Source organism: Nyctereutes procyonoides, unplaced genomic scaffold, assembly GCF_905146905.1.
Source record: "Nyctereutes procyonoides isolate TBG_1078 unplaced genomic scaffold, NYPRO_anot_genome, whole genome shotgun sequence".
Taxonomy (NCBI): Eukaryota; Metazoa; Chordata; class Mammalia; order Carnivora; family Canidae; genus Nyctereutes; species Nyctereutes procyonoides.
The window spans coordinates 1305076-1321275 of record NW_026575119.1 but is presented as its reverse complement, the minus strand read 5'-3'; the positions used below and the strand labels follow the sequence as shown (position 1 = coordinate 1321275).

The 16200-nt window shown below is 34.6% G+C and overlaps 1 protein-coding gene and 1 pseudogene across 8 annotated transcripts in view; one reads left to right on the top strand and one right to left on the bottom strand.

Annotated features, from left to right (window-relative positions):
• The window catches only part of ZNF438 (zinc finger protein 438), a 410158-nt gene that overhangs the window by 126061 nt on the left and 267897 nt on the right, over positions 1–16200 (bottom strand). The window contains exons 3-4 of one of the 8 annotated variants that reach the window (XM_055334537.1): positions 6776–6878; positions 1626–1685 (exon numbers count right to left, since the gene is read on the bottom strand). The exons of the other annotated variants lie outside the window; for them this stretch is intronic. The gene's annotated coding sequence lies outside the window, so the exon portion shown is untranslated. The remainder of the gene's footprint in view (positions 1–1625; positions 1686–6775; positions 6879–16200) is intronic. 8 annotated transcript variants of the gene reach the window in all.
• On the top strand, positions 14656–15685 carry LOC129515565 (60S ribosomal protein L13a-like; annotated as a pseudogene).

The following is a 16200-nucleotide window of genomic DNA, read 5'->3' as shown; positions in this document are numbered from 1 at the left end:
AGCAAAAAGAATAATATAAGAAGATTTTTTTTAATGTACGAACTATTATGTTATCAATAGAATATAAACTTGTCCTGAAAAGGCTCTCTTCCATTTTTCTGAACTTCCCTACCAAGATTTAGCAAAATTATATTACACAACTAAGAGATAAAGATGTCAATTTTATTAACATGACATTGATTAACACCAATTCTGAATAAATACCATCAAGCAAAACAGAAACCTCTAAGCCTAGTAATTATTCTGCAACAGTCACTCAGGCCTGTTGTTGTTTTACATGTCTATATCCTTTAAGTATAATATATTTCTATTTCCCTTTATGAAATTTAAGTTTAACTAAAATCATTAAAGTTGGCAACAGAAGCAGGAAACCATTTATGAGACCAGCATGGCTATTTTACTTTTATTAATGAAAAGTTATATAATAGTTTCAGCAAACTACAGAGTTCCATTCTGGTAGTCTTTTAATATTTATAGAAATTTAAGAGTTATACTGCTAGAGTTCATTTTTGAAACTGAGAGTTTCTATTCTCTGACAGCAATCAATTATTTTAGCTCAATTACAGAAATGGTTATTTAAAAGTTACATTCATCTTTATTCATACTCCTTAACAATAGGTCAACTGTGTCTTGTACTTGACCTAGTATCTCACATAGGTCTAAATGAACAACACTGCATTGAGAGCGTCTGAACCCCACAATGAAGGCCCATCTCTGCGCTTTTTTGCCTCCAACAGTACATTAAAGAGAAGAAAAAGGAAAAAAAGGCAGTACACCTAGAACCTGCTTATGTTAATATAAAGTACTGCACTAAACTACCAAAGGGCATAGATGCACCTTAAAAGAATCAAAAAGCAAGTATGTAACCAGGCATAAGCAGACAGTCACAAACACCAAGCCAATACCCAAAACCCAAAATCCCACGCCTCCTATGAAATGAAACCTATAGTCACATTATTTCCTCGTACCTCTATTCATGGTCTGAATTTTTTAAAGGTAAGTGATAATTCTAATTTTTCAAATTATTACAGAGAAAAGCTACTGCAAAACTACAATTTTCAAATAAATAAAGCTGGATTTTTTTTCTGCTTTAACTGAATTTTTATTTGGGAATAATTTTAGATTTACAGAAAAGTTTGCAAGGATACTATGGAATTCCTTTATACCTCTCACTCAATTTCCCCTGAAGTTACATCTCACATCATCATGGTTTTGTCAAGACTAAGGAATTAATGCTGATATACTGCCATTAATTAAGCTGCAGGCTTATTTGGATTTTTCACTAACACCTTTTTTCAGTTGTAAGGTCTAATCCAAGTACCACATTGCATGTATTGATTTTTTTTTCTTTTTAGTGCTTTCAGTTCTGGAACATGCCAAACTTGTGTGTCTTATTAGATGTCTTCATGATAAATATGAAAGAGAATAACACTCAGCTGCCTGGAAAATATGACTTATCAGATATTAGAGAAACATTAAGATTCATGTAAACATGGTATTTCTACTAATGTTTATCTAAAGAGAAAAAGATGTAAGTCACTTTGTCAGGAACTTTGTTAGGAATCTATGAGATCAAATTATTCAATGTCTCAGAAATATCTCTTCAAAAAATGCTTGTCACTTACCTATCTCTCAAAGCTCCAGTAAATAGTCCTAAGACATACAGTAAATCCTTTTAACTAACCCTGTAATAGAATGTAAAGTATTATTATAATCATATTCAAATAATCCATTTTTATCAAACATATGTAGATACTGCCTTCCTTTCATTCCTAAACTTCATTTTTAATTACTACATATTTTTATTAAGGTAACAAAAGAACTAATTTAAGGAAGAATAATTCAGGAAACTTATTACATGTCTTTAGTTTAAAAATGAAGGCATACAAAATTTAATAAAAGTTTTAAGATGAATAGAAAATGTTCCACAAAAAAGAAATGCCAAATGAATGAAACTAACTAGGAAGAATGCTTCACATTCTTTCCACGTACGTAATGCTGTAGAAATTACTAAACAGTCACAAACAAGTGAATCATATTGAGGGCATAGTCTTTTGATGGGACAACAGTAATCCAGAGTTTGGAGTTAGAAGGTTTTTGAAAAAATACATCTCTGGTAAAGTGTCTTTGTGTGTCAGTTTGTCTGAGACAGTCCCAATTTATGCCTATTGTCACAGTGTCCACTCAATTTATTATTTCTTTTAGATTTTTCTTATTCAGTGCTATTTTTTTAACGGTAGCAGTGTAATAATTCTGGATTTTCACTTTTAGGTTTTGCCATTATCTTGTCAAGCACTATGAGATGCATGTGCAGAGAACCCAGCTACCAATTTAACATGTAGTTAAGTCTGAAAGACTTTGACCAGTAACCCTTTTGGATGGGCTGTAACTGATACTTTATTCTCAAAGACAACACCCAAGCCACTCACAGGAAAAAAAGTGCGCTCAGACAGGAATAGTTAGAGACAACTAACTCCTTCAGTCTTGGGTGGAAGTCGAAGAAATATTCAATGTCGCTGCCCCTGCTTATGACTAGCTCTAAGACCAATTTAAGAAAAGCAGATGGAGAGGTTTTACATATTACTCTATAAAGCATGACTTTTCATTTAGATCAAATGATTGTTCTTTAAACTTATCTCTCTCAATCTTAATTACAATTTACTTTGTTTACACAAAGTTAAGTGATAGCTGTTACTTTTTCTTCTTTTTTTTTTTAAAAAGATTTTGTTTTTATTTATTCACGAGAGACAGAGAGAGAGAGAGAGGCAGACACAAGCAGAGGGAGAAGGAGATTCCATTCAGAGAGTCTGATGTGGGATTCGATCCTGGAACTCTGGGATCACACCCTGAGCCAAAGGCAGATGTTCAACCACTGAGACACCCAGGTGTCCCAGATAGCCGTTACTTTCTTGGCTCTGTTAACAAAAGAAATTCACACTTAAAAATTATGCCAGCTTTCTAATTGTGTGAAAACTCAGTTAATTCCCCTTTCTTTTCATAACTGATTTAGAGAATAATTCAATAAAACAATATGCATACAAATGTACTGTTGGACTAATAACATCCAAAAATTTTATATATTTGCTATAACAACATATAGAAAGCAGGTAAGAGGAAAGCTGTACTAGAGTAAGGAAATAACACCAGATGGGAACTCAAATCCAAAGGAATACAAGAAAAGAATGAAAAATAGAAAGGCTAATATAATTAATTCTATAAATATGTATTTGCTCTCTTTTCTTCTCTCAGCATACAATCGAAAAGACATATGATTAGTGGCACCTAGGTGGCTCCATCTGTTTAGTTTGCCTTCAGCTGAGGTCATAATCTCAGGATCCTGGGACTGAGCCCCAGATCAGTCTCTACGCTCAGCAGAGAGTCTGCTTGTCCCTCTCCCTCTGCCTCTCCCCTCACTTGTACATGTGTTCTCACTCTCTCAAATGAGTTAATTAATTAATTAATAAAAAAATAAAAGGCATGAGATTATATAAAGTAAAAATTATAACAATATATTGTTGGGTTTCTATAATATATAGACATAAGATGTGTAATAATAACAAAAAGTGGGGAGAGAGAAAAATGGAACTATACAGGAGAAAAGTATATTTTGCTGAAAGTAAGTAAACTGAGAAATAGATTCTTCTACGTTAAAATGTATACTGCAAAGTCTAGAGCAAATACTAAGAAAATAACTCAAGATACATAATTTAAAAATGATTAAAGGACTCAAAATACTACACTGGACGACATTCACTTAATTCAAAAGAATTCACTTAAATTTAAAAGAATTCAAGAGAACAAAAAAAGCATGAGATCTATAGAAAACAAAAAGCAAAATAGCAGATGTAAATCCAACAATATCAGTAATATTAAATGTGAACAGATTAAACAGCCCAATCAAAAAGCAGAGTTATCAGATTGTATTTTTGAAAATCCAATGATTTTTTTCAAGAAATACAGTACTGGTAAATGTATTTCCTCTTCTTTTCCTTATGATTTTCTTTTTTTTATTAAAGATTTTATTTATTTAAGAAAGAAGAGAGTGAGCATGCGCACACATAAGCACAGGGGAGGGGCATCGGGAGGAGGAGAGCAAACTCCTTGCTGGGCAGGGAGCCTGCCTTGGGGCTCAATCCCAGGACCCTGAAATCATGACCTGAACTGAAGGCAGATGCTTAACTGACTGAGACACCCAGGCACCGCCCCCCTCCTTATGATTTTTCTTAGTAACATTTTCTTTTCTCTAGCTTACTTTATTGGAACATGTAACATACCAAATAACATACAATGTACACAAAATATGTGTCAATTGACTGTTGTTATTGGTAAGGCTTCTGGTCAACAGTAGGCTATTAGTAGGTAATTTCTAGGGGAGTCAAAAGTTATATGTGGATCTTCAATTGTGCTGGGGGTCAGCACCACAAACTCCCTGTTCAAGGACAACAGTGTCTCTCTACAGGAGAAACATTTTAGGTTCAATGATACGAATAGGCTGAAAGTAAAAGGAAGGAAGGAAAAAGACAAACTATGCAAAGAGGAACCATAAAGAATCAGAAAAAATAAAATTTAAAACAATGATGGAAGAATCAAAGAGTAAACAATTCAAAACCAATAATGGAAGACATTATATCCCCTTCTGAATTAGATGGAACAATCAAGGAGAAAATCCACAAGGAGATAGAAGATTTGAACAAATTATAGGCTAATGAGATCTAATAGGCATCTATACAACATTTCACTCAAAAACAACACCATACACATTCTTCTCAAGTGTACATGAAACATTCTCTAAGGTAGACCAAATTCAGGCCATGGACAAGCCTCAATAATTTAAAGTGATTAAAATCACACAGTGTTCTGTGACCAGACAGAATGCAATTAGAAATCAGTAATCGAAGGAAATTTTGGAAATTCACAAATATGTGGAAATAAAACTATACACTCGTAAATAACCAATAAGTCAAAGAAGAACTTATAGAGGGAATCAGAAAATTCCCTGACATGAATGAAAACCAAAACAACATACCAAAACTCATGGGGTACAGCTAAAGAAAGCAATGCTTAGAGTAAAATCCATAGCTCTAAATGCTTATTTTTTAAAAAAAAAAATTTTATTTTATGATAGTCACAGAGAGAGAGAGAGAGAGAGAGAGAGAGAGGCAGAGACACAGGCAGAGGGAGAAGCAGGCTCCATGCACCGAGAGCCCGACGTGGGATTCGATCCCGGGTCTCCAGAATCGCGCCCTGGGCCAAAGGCAGGCGCCAAACCGCTGCGCCACCCAGGGATCCCTCTAAATGCTTATATGAAAAAAGAGGAAAGTTCTCAAATGAATAACCTAAACTTCCATCTTAAGAACCAAGAAAAAAAAAGAGAAAATAGAAAAGCAAGCAGAAGGAAGGGATCAATAAAGATTAGAGTGCAAACAAATAAAATACAGAATAGAAAAACAAGAAAAAAAATCAATGAAAACAGAAGCTGATTCTTTGAAAATACTGGCAAAATTGACAAGTCTTTAGCTGGAGTAATCAAGAAAAAAAAGGAAGGAACACACAAATTACCAGAATTAGGAATGAACAAAAGAACATTACCACTGACCTTCCAGAAATAAAAGTTATTATAAAGTAATACTATGAACAACTGTACATCAATCAATTGAGTGCCTGGATGAAAAGAACAAATTCTTAGAAAAACACAAACTACTACAACTGACTGAATTAAAAATAGAAACTCTGAATAAACCTATAACAAAGAGATTGAGTTAGTAATTAAAACACTTCCAACAAATAAAAGTGCAGACCCAAGGGCTTCATTAGTTACATTTACACATATATAAAAGTATATACACACACATATATACATAAATGGAGAGAATACTCCCATAAGCCAGTATTACTCTGATACCAAAATTAGACAAAGGCATCATAAGAAAACTACAGACCAACATTCTTTATGGGTACAGATGCAAAAATCCTCAACAAAATACTAGCAATGCAAATCCAGGAATATGTAAAAAGTATTAAAACCATGACCAAGTGAGATTTACACTAGGAATGCCAAGTTGGTTCAATACACACATGCACACAAAAAAAACCTAATGCATATTATATTAACTAAGTTAACCAATACTACATTAACAAAATTTTTTAGAACTACATTTCAATAGACACAGAAAAAGCATTTGCCAAAACCCAACACCCTCATAAAAAGCTTTCAACAAACTAGGAATAGAAAGGAACTTCCTCAAACAGACAAAGACATCTCAAAACCTCACAGTTAGCATCAGACTCAATAATGAAAGACTGAATGTGTCCCTCCTAAAATTAGAAACAAGAGAATTATGTCCTATTTCTTACTACTTCTGCCTAACATTTCACTGCAAGTTCTAGCCCATGCAATTAGGCAAGAGAAAACAAAACAAAAGAAAGCATCCAGATTGAAAAGGAGTAACTATAATCATCTCTATTCATAAATGACAATTTTGTATACAGAAAAATCCTAAGGAATCTCTTTTTTAAAAAAGCTTTTAGAATAACCAACCATGTTCACCAAGGTTGCAGGATACAAGAATAATATACAAAATTATTTTCTCTATACAACAGCAATGACCAACGCAAAAATGAAATAATGAAATTATAAAAACAATTCCATTTACAATCACATCAAGAAGATAAAAATATTTAGGAATTTATTTAACAAAAATAGCATAAGACTTGCACAGTGGAAACTACAAAATACTGTTAGAAGAAATTAAAGACAACTTTAATGGAAAAACACCCTGTTCACGCACTGTTAAGACTTAATATTGTTAGGATGTCAATACTTTCCATCTTGGTCTACATATGCAGCAGAATTCTTATTACAATCCAAGCTGCCTTTTCTGCAAAAATTGAAAAATTTATCTTTAAATTCACATGGATATGCAAGGTACCCAAAAGAGTCAAACGATCCTAAAAAATAAAAAAGATAGTTGGAAGATTCACATATCCCAATTTGGAAACTTACTGTATACTTATAATTTAATTGATACAGTAAGGTACTGGTATACAGATAAACATGTAAAACAATGGAAAGAAACTGAGAGTCCAGAAATAAATTCTTACATCTATGGTCAATTTTAATTTAATAGGGCATCATCCAAAACAATTTAATGGAAAAAAAATATAGTCTTTTTAAACAAATGGTACAAGGGCAACTGGATATCCACAATCAAAAACATGAAGCTAGACTTCTTTCTTACGTCACACACAAAAATTAACTAAAAATGGATCACAGACATCAATGTAAATGCTAAAACAATAAAACTTCTAGAAGAAAACAGAGTAGTAAATCTTTGTGACTTTGGATTAGACAATGGTTTATTATATATACCAGAAATACAAGAGACAAAAAGAAAAAATAAACTAGGACATCTCTAAATTAAAATATTTTGTGCTGCAAATGATATACTATCAAGATAATTGGGGGAAAAAACATAATGGAAGTAAATAACTGTAAATCATATTTCTAAAAAGAAACTGTTACCAGTAATAATGAACTCTTCTAATTCATTAATAAAAACTAAACAATTATTTAATTAAAAATCAAATAATAAGCAAAAGGTTTGAATAGACATTTCTATGCAGATTTACAAATGTCTAATACACATGAAAAGATGACCAACATCATTAACCACTGGGGAAATGCAAGTGAAAACCACAATACATTTTTAATCAATTTAATATTCAGTGAGACAACACTTTATAGCCAATATGATGGCTATAATCAAAAAGAGAAATAACAAGTATTGATTCAGATGTGGAGAAATTAGAATCCTCTATATTGCCAGTGGGAATGAAAAATGGTGCAGCCAATTAGAAAAACATTTTGGTAGTTCCTCAAAAAGTTAAAACACAAAGTACCATTTGACCCAGCAAGTCCCACAACTAAGTAAGTACTCACAGGAAATGAAAACATACATCCATACAAAAACTTGGACATAAATGTCATACCAGCATTAATCATAAGAGCCAATAAGTGGAAATGACCCAATGCCCTTCGTCTGATGAATGGATAAACAAAATGTGACATATCCATACAATGAAATAGTATTCAGCAATGAAAAGAATTAAAATATTTACTACATCATGAATGAATCTCAAAGGCACTATACCTAAGTGAAAGAAGTCTGACACAACAGACTTCATATAGTATTTGCATAAAAAATCAGAATAAGCAAATGTATACACAGAAAGTAGATTAATGATTGCCAAGGCTGGGGTGATTGGAAAAATAGGGATGGGGAGTGACTGCCAACAGGTATGATGAAAATGTTCTAAACCTAGATTGTAGTGATGTTGTAAAATTCTGTAACTATACTAAAACCACTAAATTATATACTTTAAATGAGCTAATTTAATGGCATGGAAATTGTATCGCAATAACAATGTTTTTATTTTGGTTAAAACCGAACTATAATGTCTAAGGAAGCTAATTAACTCTGTAAATAATAAAAAGAAAAATGTAAGGGATTACTATGAAAATTGGGGTAATGATTACATAAGAGAGAAGGTTGTGATAGACACAGGACACATGGAAGAGTTTCAAAGATGACTGACAAAGATCTATTTCCTACCTGGGTGTTATCAGCATTGTAATAATTCAATAAACCATGTATTTGATTTAAGTGGGTTTCCATATCTATGTTTTATTTCATAATAAAAACACATTTTTAAGGGACATGTTTGGATTTTTAAAATATGAGATTATATCCCAATCATCTGACCAAATTATTGCTAAGACAACAATAAAAATACCCTGTATCTGTATACAATTATTGAGCACTTGAAACATGGCTAGCATGACTGACGAACTGAATTAAAAATTTTTATTACCGAAGTATAGTTGACATATGTGTTAATTTTCAGGTATACAACAGTGATTTGACAATTCTATACATTATACAATATTCACCATGATTAAGTGTAATTACTATCTGTCACCATACATCATTATTATATTATTGACTGTATTCCTCGTGCTGTACTTTTCATCCTCATGACATTTATTTATAACTGGAATTTTGTACTTCCTTATCCCTTTAACCTATTTTACTCTTCCCTTCACTGCCCTCCCTTCTCCCTCCCCCTTCCTCCCAGCAACTACCAGTTGTGGTGCCTACTGGCCAGCTGTATGACTTCTTTGGAAAAATGTCTATTTAGATCCTCTGCACATGTTTAATCAGATTATTTCGAGGATTTTTGTGTTGAGCTGTAGAAGTTCTTTGTATATTTTGGATATTAACCTGTTAACAGAAGTATCATTTGCAAGTATCTTCTCCCGTTCAGTAGGTTGCCTTCTCATTTTCTTGATGGTTTCCCTTGCTGTGCAAAAGCTTTTTGGTATAGTCACAATTATTTTATTTTTGCTTTTCCTTCCCTTGCCTGAGGCAACATATCCATAAATATGATGTTAAAGCCAAAAAATCCAACAGCTTACTGTCTATGCTTTCTTTTAGGACTTTCATGGTTTCAGGCCTCACATTTAGGTCTTTAATCCCTTTTGAGTTTATTTTTGTGTTTGAGTAAGAGTGATCTAGTTTCATTCTTTTGCATGTAGCTATCCAGTTTTCTGAATACCATTTATTAAAAGAGATTTTTTCCCCCATTGTGTATTCTTGGCTCCTTCATCACAGATTAATCAACCATATAAGCTTGGATTTCTTTCTACTCTATTCCACTGATCTATGTATCATGTGTGTGCACCCGCTCACCACTACCATATTGTTTTGATTACTACAGCTTTGTAGTATATCTTGAAATCTGGCATTTTGATATTTCTAGCTATGTTCTTTCTCAAGATTTTTTTTTTGGGGGGGTGCTAATTGAGGTCTTTTGTAGTTCTATACAAATTTTGGGATTTTTTTGTAATTATATAGTTTATTGATGTATTCACTGTCTGTCTAGCCTCATCCATTACACTGTAATTTCCCTGAGGGCAGAGAGTAAGTATGTTTTCATCACCGTTATATACCTGCCCCACTAGTGTATTACTTAGTACTTAAAGAATCTCAAAAAAAAAATCATTAAAAATATCAGCAGTACACAACAAAGAAAAAGATTGTAATTATATAAGGTGGAAGTTTTATGAGTATTTGTTCTAGTTCTGTGAAAAATATTGTTGGTATTTTGATAAGAACGGCACTGACTCTGTTTCAGGTACTATGGACATTGTTTTGGGTACTACGGACATTTTAACATTAATTCTTCTGATCCATGAGTATGCTATATCTCTCCATTTGTTTGAGTAATCTTTAATTTATTTTATCAGTGTCTTACAGTTTTCAGAATATAGGTCTTTTACTTCTTTGGTAAATTTATTCCTAGGTATCTTTTTTTTTGGTGCAATTTAAAATAGAATTATTTTCTTAATATCTCTTTCTGCTAGTTTGTTATTAGTGTATAGAAAAGCAACAGATTCCTGTAAATTAATTTTGTATAGTGCAACTTCACTGAGTTATTTATCAGTTCTAGTTTTTTGGGGGCTTCTATATACAGTACTATGTCATCTGCAAATAGTGAGTTTTAATTCTTCTTTACCAACCTGGATGCCTTTTATTTCTTTTTCTTGTCGATTGCTGCAATTAGGACTTCCAGTATACGTTGAATGAAAGTAGTAAAAGCAGACATCCTTGTCTTATTCCTGATCTTACAGGAAAAGCTTTCAGTTTTTGAAACTGAGATCATGTTAGCGGGGGGTCTGTCATAGTCTTTATTAAGTTGAACTATGTTTCCTCTAAACCTCTCTTTGTGGAGAGTTTTTATCATGAATGAATGCTGAATGTTGTCAAATGCATTTTCTCCATCTATTGAGATGATCATGTGGTTTTTTACTCTTCCTCTTGTTCATATGATGAATCATATTGAATGATTTGCAGATACTGAACCCTCCCTGTAGCCCTGGAATAAATCCCACATCATCGTCATAAATTATCCTTTTAATATATTACTTAACTTGTTTTGTTATTATTTTATTGAGGATTTTTGCATCTATGGTCATCAGGGATTACTGGCCTATTGTTTTCTTTTTTTGTAGTGTCTTTGTCTAGTCTTGGCATTAGGGTAATATTGGCTTTATAAGGGTAATTTGGAAGTTTCCTTCTTCTATTTCTTGAAATAGTTTAGGGAGAATCAGTATTAATTTTTCTTTGAATGTCTGGTAGAACTCACCTGTGAATCTGGTCCTGGACTTTTGTTTGTTGGTATTTTTTTTTATTATTGATTCAATTTATTAGTAATCAATTTCAAATTTTCTATTTCTTTCTCATTCAGTTTTGGAAGGTTATATGTTTCTAGGAATTCACCCATTTTCCTATGTTATCCAATTCGCTGGCATAAAATTTTTCATAGTAGTTTCTTAGGATCCTTTATATTTCATGATATCAATATCTTTATATGGTATCAGTTGTTATTTCTCCTCTTCCATTTCTAATTTTGAGTCCTTTTTTCTTGACAAGTCTGGTTAAAGTTTTATCAATTTTATTTATCTTTCCAAAGAACCAGCTCTTGGTTTCATGGGTCTTTTCTTTTTTGCCTCTATTTCATTTATTTCTGTTTTGATCCTTATTATTTCTTTCCTTCTACTAACTTTGAGCTTTTGTTTTTTTTAGTCCCTTTAGGAGTAAGGTTATATCACTTATTTGAGATTTTCCTTATTTCTTGATCTAGGGCTTTATTACTATAAAAACTTTCCTCTTAGAACTGCATTTGGTGGGTCCCACAGATTTTGAGCTGTTATGTTTCCATTTTCATCTGTCTACATGTATTTTTTAATGCATCTCTGATTTCTTCATTTATCCACTTGTTGTTTAGCAGCATGCTATTTAGCCTCCATGTGTTTGTGGGATTTTTTTCCAGTTTTCTTCTTGTAATTTATTTCTAGTTTTATTCTTCTGTGGTTGGAATAAAAATGTTTGATGTGATTTCAATCTTAAATTTGAAACTTACTTTGTGGCCTAACACATGCTCTATCCTGGAGAATGTTCCATGTGCACCTTGAATACATATTCTAGTATTTGGGGATGGAATGTATATATATCTGTTAAGTTCATCTGGTCTAATATGTCATTCAAAGCCACTGCTCCTATCCTGTATCTGTGCTGTCCAATACAATTATTGAGCAACTGAAATGTGGCTAGCGTGATTTAGGAACTGAATTATTAATTTAATTCTAACCAGTTTAAATGCAAATTTAAATAGCCACATGTGGTTGATGGCTACCACGTGCACAATGCAGGCTTAGAGCATATAACCACTATGAAATTTCTGGCAGATACAAATTTTCAAAAACAGTGGATAAATAAGCTAACATTTAAAATATTAAAAATAAAATTTCTGTATCACAGAGTTGGCAGCTTTATAATATTATAAATATAATAATTTTTAGGTCTGCATAAATTTCTCAAAAAAGCAATAAACAAGTATATATATGCACATATATATATTATACATATAATGTATAATGTATGTATATATGTAAATATATATATCAGAAAATTTTGGGATCAGTTGTTCTCATCTTACTGGACAGAGCTCTTAATATACCAAAGAACTCTTAACAGCAGTGCTATTTCCAGATTTCATCCAAACTCTCAAGGAAATGAAAAAAGCAACCTAATTTGAACATCACTCAAGTGTTTTCTATAATCTATCACCAACCCCTATCGCTTTTTTTTTTCAATATTGTGAGCTGCATTTATTGTAGCATGGAGAAACCAGTCATAGCCTATCTTTCAGATACCCGAGGACACCACCCAGCCTGTGTCTGGGAGCCATGATGCTGGGCACCTGCCCCACACCCTGCCCAGCTGCAGGAGCTCCTAGCATTCCTGAATGGCGGAGTCGCCAGGGCCCCCATGGGTGACTGTCCCATAGAGATTATGATGGCACAGGGGCCCCTATCTCTTTTATTTGGCTAGCAGGGTTTTAAATGTTTTTTTATTAGTTGCCAACAACTTAAAAATCAGAATACTTCACATAAAAATCTAGCTTTTTTGTCCTCTCCACATTTCTCGCATTAGACCTATGTTCCCGCTTTACAGCGATTAGCTACAGCTGAATGACAGCTGCCAGTTTCAGGTGGAAATCTGTGCTTTGCCACCATCCCCACCACACCTTATTGTCACTCAAGGCCAGTTGCCATTAGCGACTCAGACTCAATCATGCAAGTATTTCTCATCACAAAGCAATGACTCTGTGTCCCATCTCTAGTAATAGAAAAATCAAAGTTGCACTGCAGAGGCCTCACAACTCAAAGGCCTACTTTATTTTTATAAAATAAAAATCGCTGCTCAGTACAAACTACAAGAACCATGAATTTTACTAGAATCTAAAACAAATCCAACTAAAGCCTAAGATGTCACCCTCCTATTTGTTTCCCAGTCCTAAGTGCTTCCGATTTGATTTTATGACTAGTTTCTATCACTAAAAATGGTCCTTAACTTTCAGTTACTTGACAAACATTTCTTATTATGTTAGGTGCTCTATTAGGAAATGGATGAAAAGTACAATCTTTGTCCTTAAAGAAATTATAGTCCAGAGGGAGCAAGCACCTAATAAACTGGCAGAATTAAATGGTGGCTAAGTGCTAAATGAGTGCCATTTACAAACTTATATGGTTACACAGAAAAGGAACACCTGATTTCCAGGAATAAAATAAGAAAAGGTATCAGAGAAGTGAGGCAATAGCAGAGGCATCCCTAAGCTAAGTCTTGGAAGATAAGAAGGACCTTCCAAAGCAGTCAAGGGGGTAAGAGAAGTGTTTCAGGCAAGAAGAAAACATGCAAAGGCTCAAAAACTCAACAGCATTCAGAATGGAGGCAAGTTCAGTACTGAAGTAGAGTAAAGCAGAAGAGGGGAGAAAAGAACACTAGACAGGTGGGCAGAGACTCAATCCTGAAGCTCTTTGCTTGCATGGTACAGACTGGGTTTTATCTGGAAGATGCAGGAGTCCAAAGAAGTCTGAGTTCAGGAATAATGTGATCAGATTTGCATTTAAAAAATCACTCTGCAATAGGAAAAGAATAAATAAGAGAAAATCAGATAGGAGATAGGACGAGCACTTTAGAGATCATTCTAGTGGCATAAGTGAAAAGAAATGAGTACTCCAAATAAGCAGAGACAGTAGGGATGGAGACAAAATGATGCACTTAAGGAATATTTAGAGTATGAAACATGAACTGACTGTGTATGGGGATAAAGGAGAATAAAAAAACAAGGTGGGTTCCAGAGTTTACTTGAGAAAAAGGACACTGGTATTCATCAATAAAACAGAATACAGGAAGAACAAGAAGTGCAGGTTTGAGGGATGCCTGGGTGGCTCAGTGGTTGAGCATCTGCCTTTGCCTCAGGGCGTGATCCCAGAGTCCCAGAATCAAGTCCCACATCTGGCTTCCTGCATGAAGGCTGCTTCTTCCTCTGCCTATGTCTCTGCCTCTCTGTGTCTCTCATGAATAAATACTTAAAAAAAAAGTGCAGGTTTGAAACTCATGAAGAAGGTAGTAGTTAATAAAACCAATAATAACAAAAGTAAGCTCAAATCTAACAAGCCCCAACTCAGACTTATTGAATTAGAAACTCTAGGGTGGAGCCCAGCAATCTGTATTTTTAATTGCTCTCCAGATGATTCTGGTGTACACTAAACCTGCAAAACTACTGATCCTGCCAAACACTGGTAAGACTGGCAAAAAACCACTGGTAATACTGGCAAAGGTTCATGCAATCAGGTGGACACTAATGATGACAGTAGGGAAAGGTTATTATGAGGAGGAGCAGAATCCAGATTACAGAAGATTTGAGGAATATGCTTTAAAAAGAAATGGAGACAGCACATATATACTCTTCTTCCAATATAGCCTGAAGAGAATAAGAAGACAGACTTAAAGTAAAGGTGATTTAAAAAATTATTAACACTTTCCCAGGCAGCTGCCAAAGATGGTGGAGGGGCAGGTGAGGAAGCTGGAGATTTTTAGCCAAAGTCACATTGTCAGGAAGTCTGGCTTTACATTCTGTATCCTTCTGCCTTCAACAATCACAAGTATATAACAAGCACTGGGTCCTGGTGCTCAGTGGCCGAGGCCATCTCCTGGGCTGCCTGGCAGCCATTGTAGCCAAACAGGTGCTTCTGGGCTGGAAGGTTGTAGTTGTGCACTATGAGGGCATCAACATTTCTGGCAATTTCTACAGAAACAAGTTGAAGTACTTGGCCTTCCTCTGCAAGCGGATGAACACCAACCCATCCTGTGGCCCCTACTGCTTCCAAGCACCCAGCCGTATCTTTTGGCGGACAGCTCGAGGCATGCTGCCCCACAAGACCAAGTGAGGCCAGGCTGCCCTGGTCCGCCTCAAGGTGTTTGATGGGATCCCACCACCCTATGAAAATAAAAAGCAAATGGTGGTTCCAGCTGCCCTCAAGGTGGTACGCCTGAAGCCTACACGAAAGTTTGCTTACCTGGGGCGCCTGGCTCACAAGGTTGGCTGGAAGTACCAGGCAGTAACAGCTACCCTGGAGGAGAATAGGAAGGAGAAGGCCAAGATCCATTACTGGAAGAAGCAGCAGCTTATGAGGTTACGGAAACAGGCCAAAAAGAATGTGGAGAAGAAAACTGACAAATACACAGAGTTTCTCAAGACCCATGGACTCCTCGTCTGAGCCCAATAAAATTGACTGTTTATTCCTCAAAAAAAAAAAAAAATATTAACAGAATAAAGTCCTCCAGAAGACAGAAAACGATTCAGAGCCCAAGCAGAGGAACTGGCCTTGGGAGGTATGGCAGGTACCAGTGGTTGCCTTCCCAGTCCACTCTCTTTCCAGAATAACAGAATCCCAATTTACTTCTTTTCTAAGAGGGCTGGAAGAATCTTGACTAGTCTAAGCCAATCACAGGACTTTATGTCTTTTGCCACTGATTGGTTTAGAAATGCGTTATATGAGGTACATTCAGCTAGTGAAGTCTCCTAAGAGGCTTTTGGGAAAGTTTTTCACTCTAAAAAAAGACATAAAAGAGATGTTATAGCCTGAATTTTTGTGCTCCCCACCTCACAAAATTCACAGGTTAAAGCCCTAATCCCCATTGTGATGGTATTTGAAGGTGAGGCCTTTGGGAAGTAATCAGAGTTACATTACATCACGAGGGTGGAGCCCCCATAATAGTATTAATGTTCTTA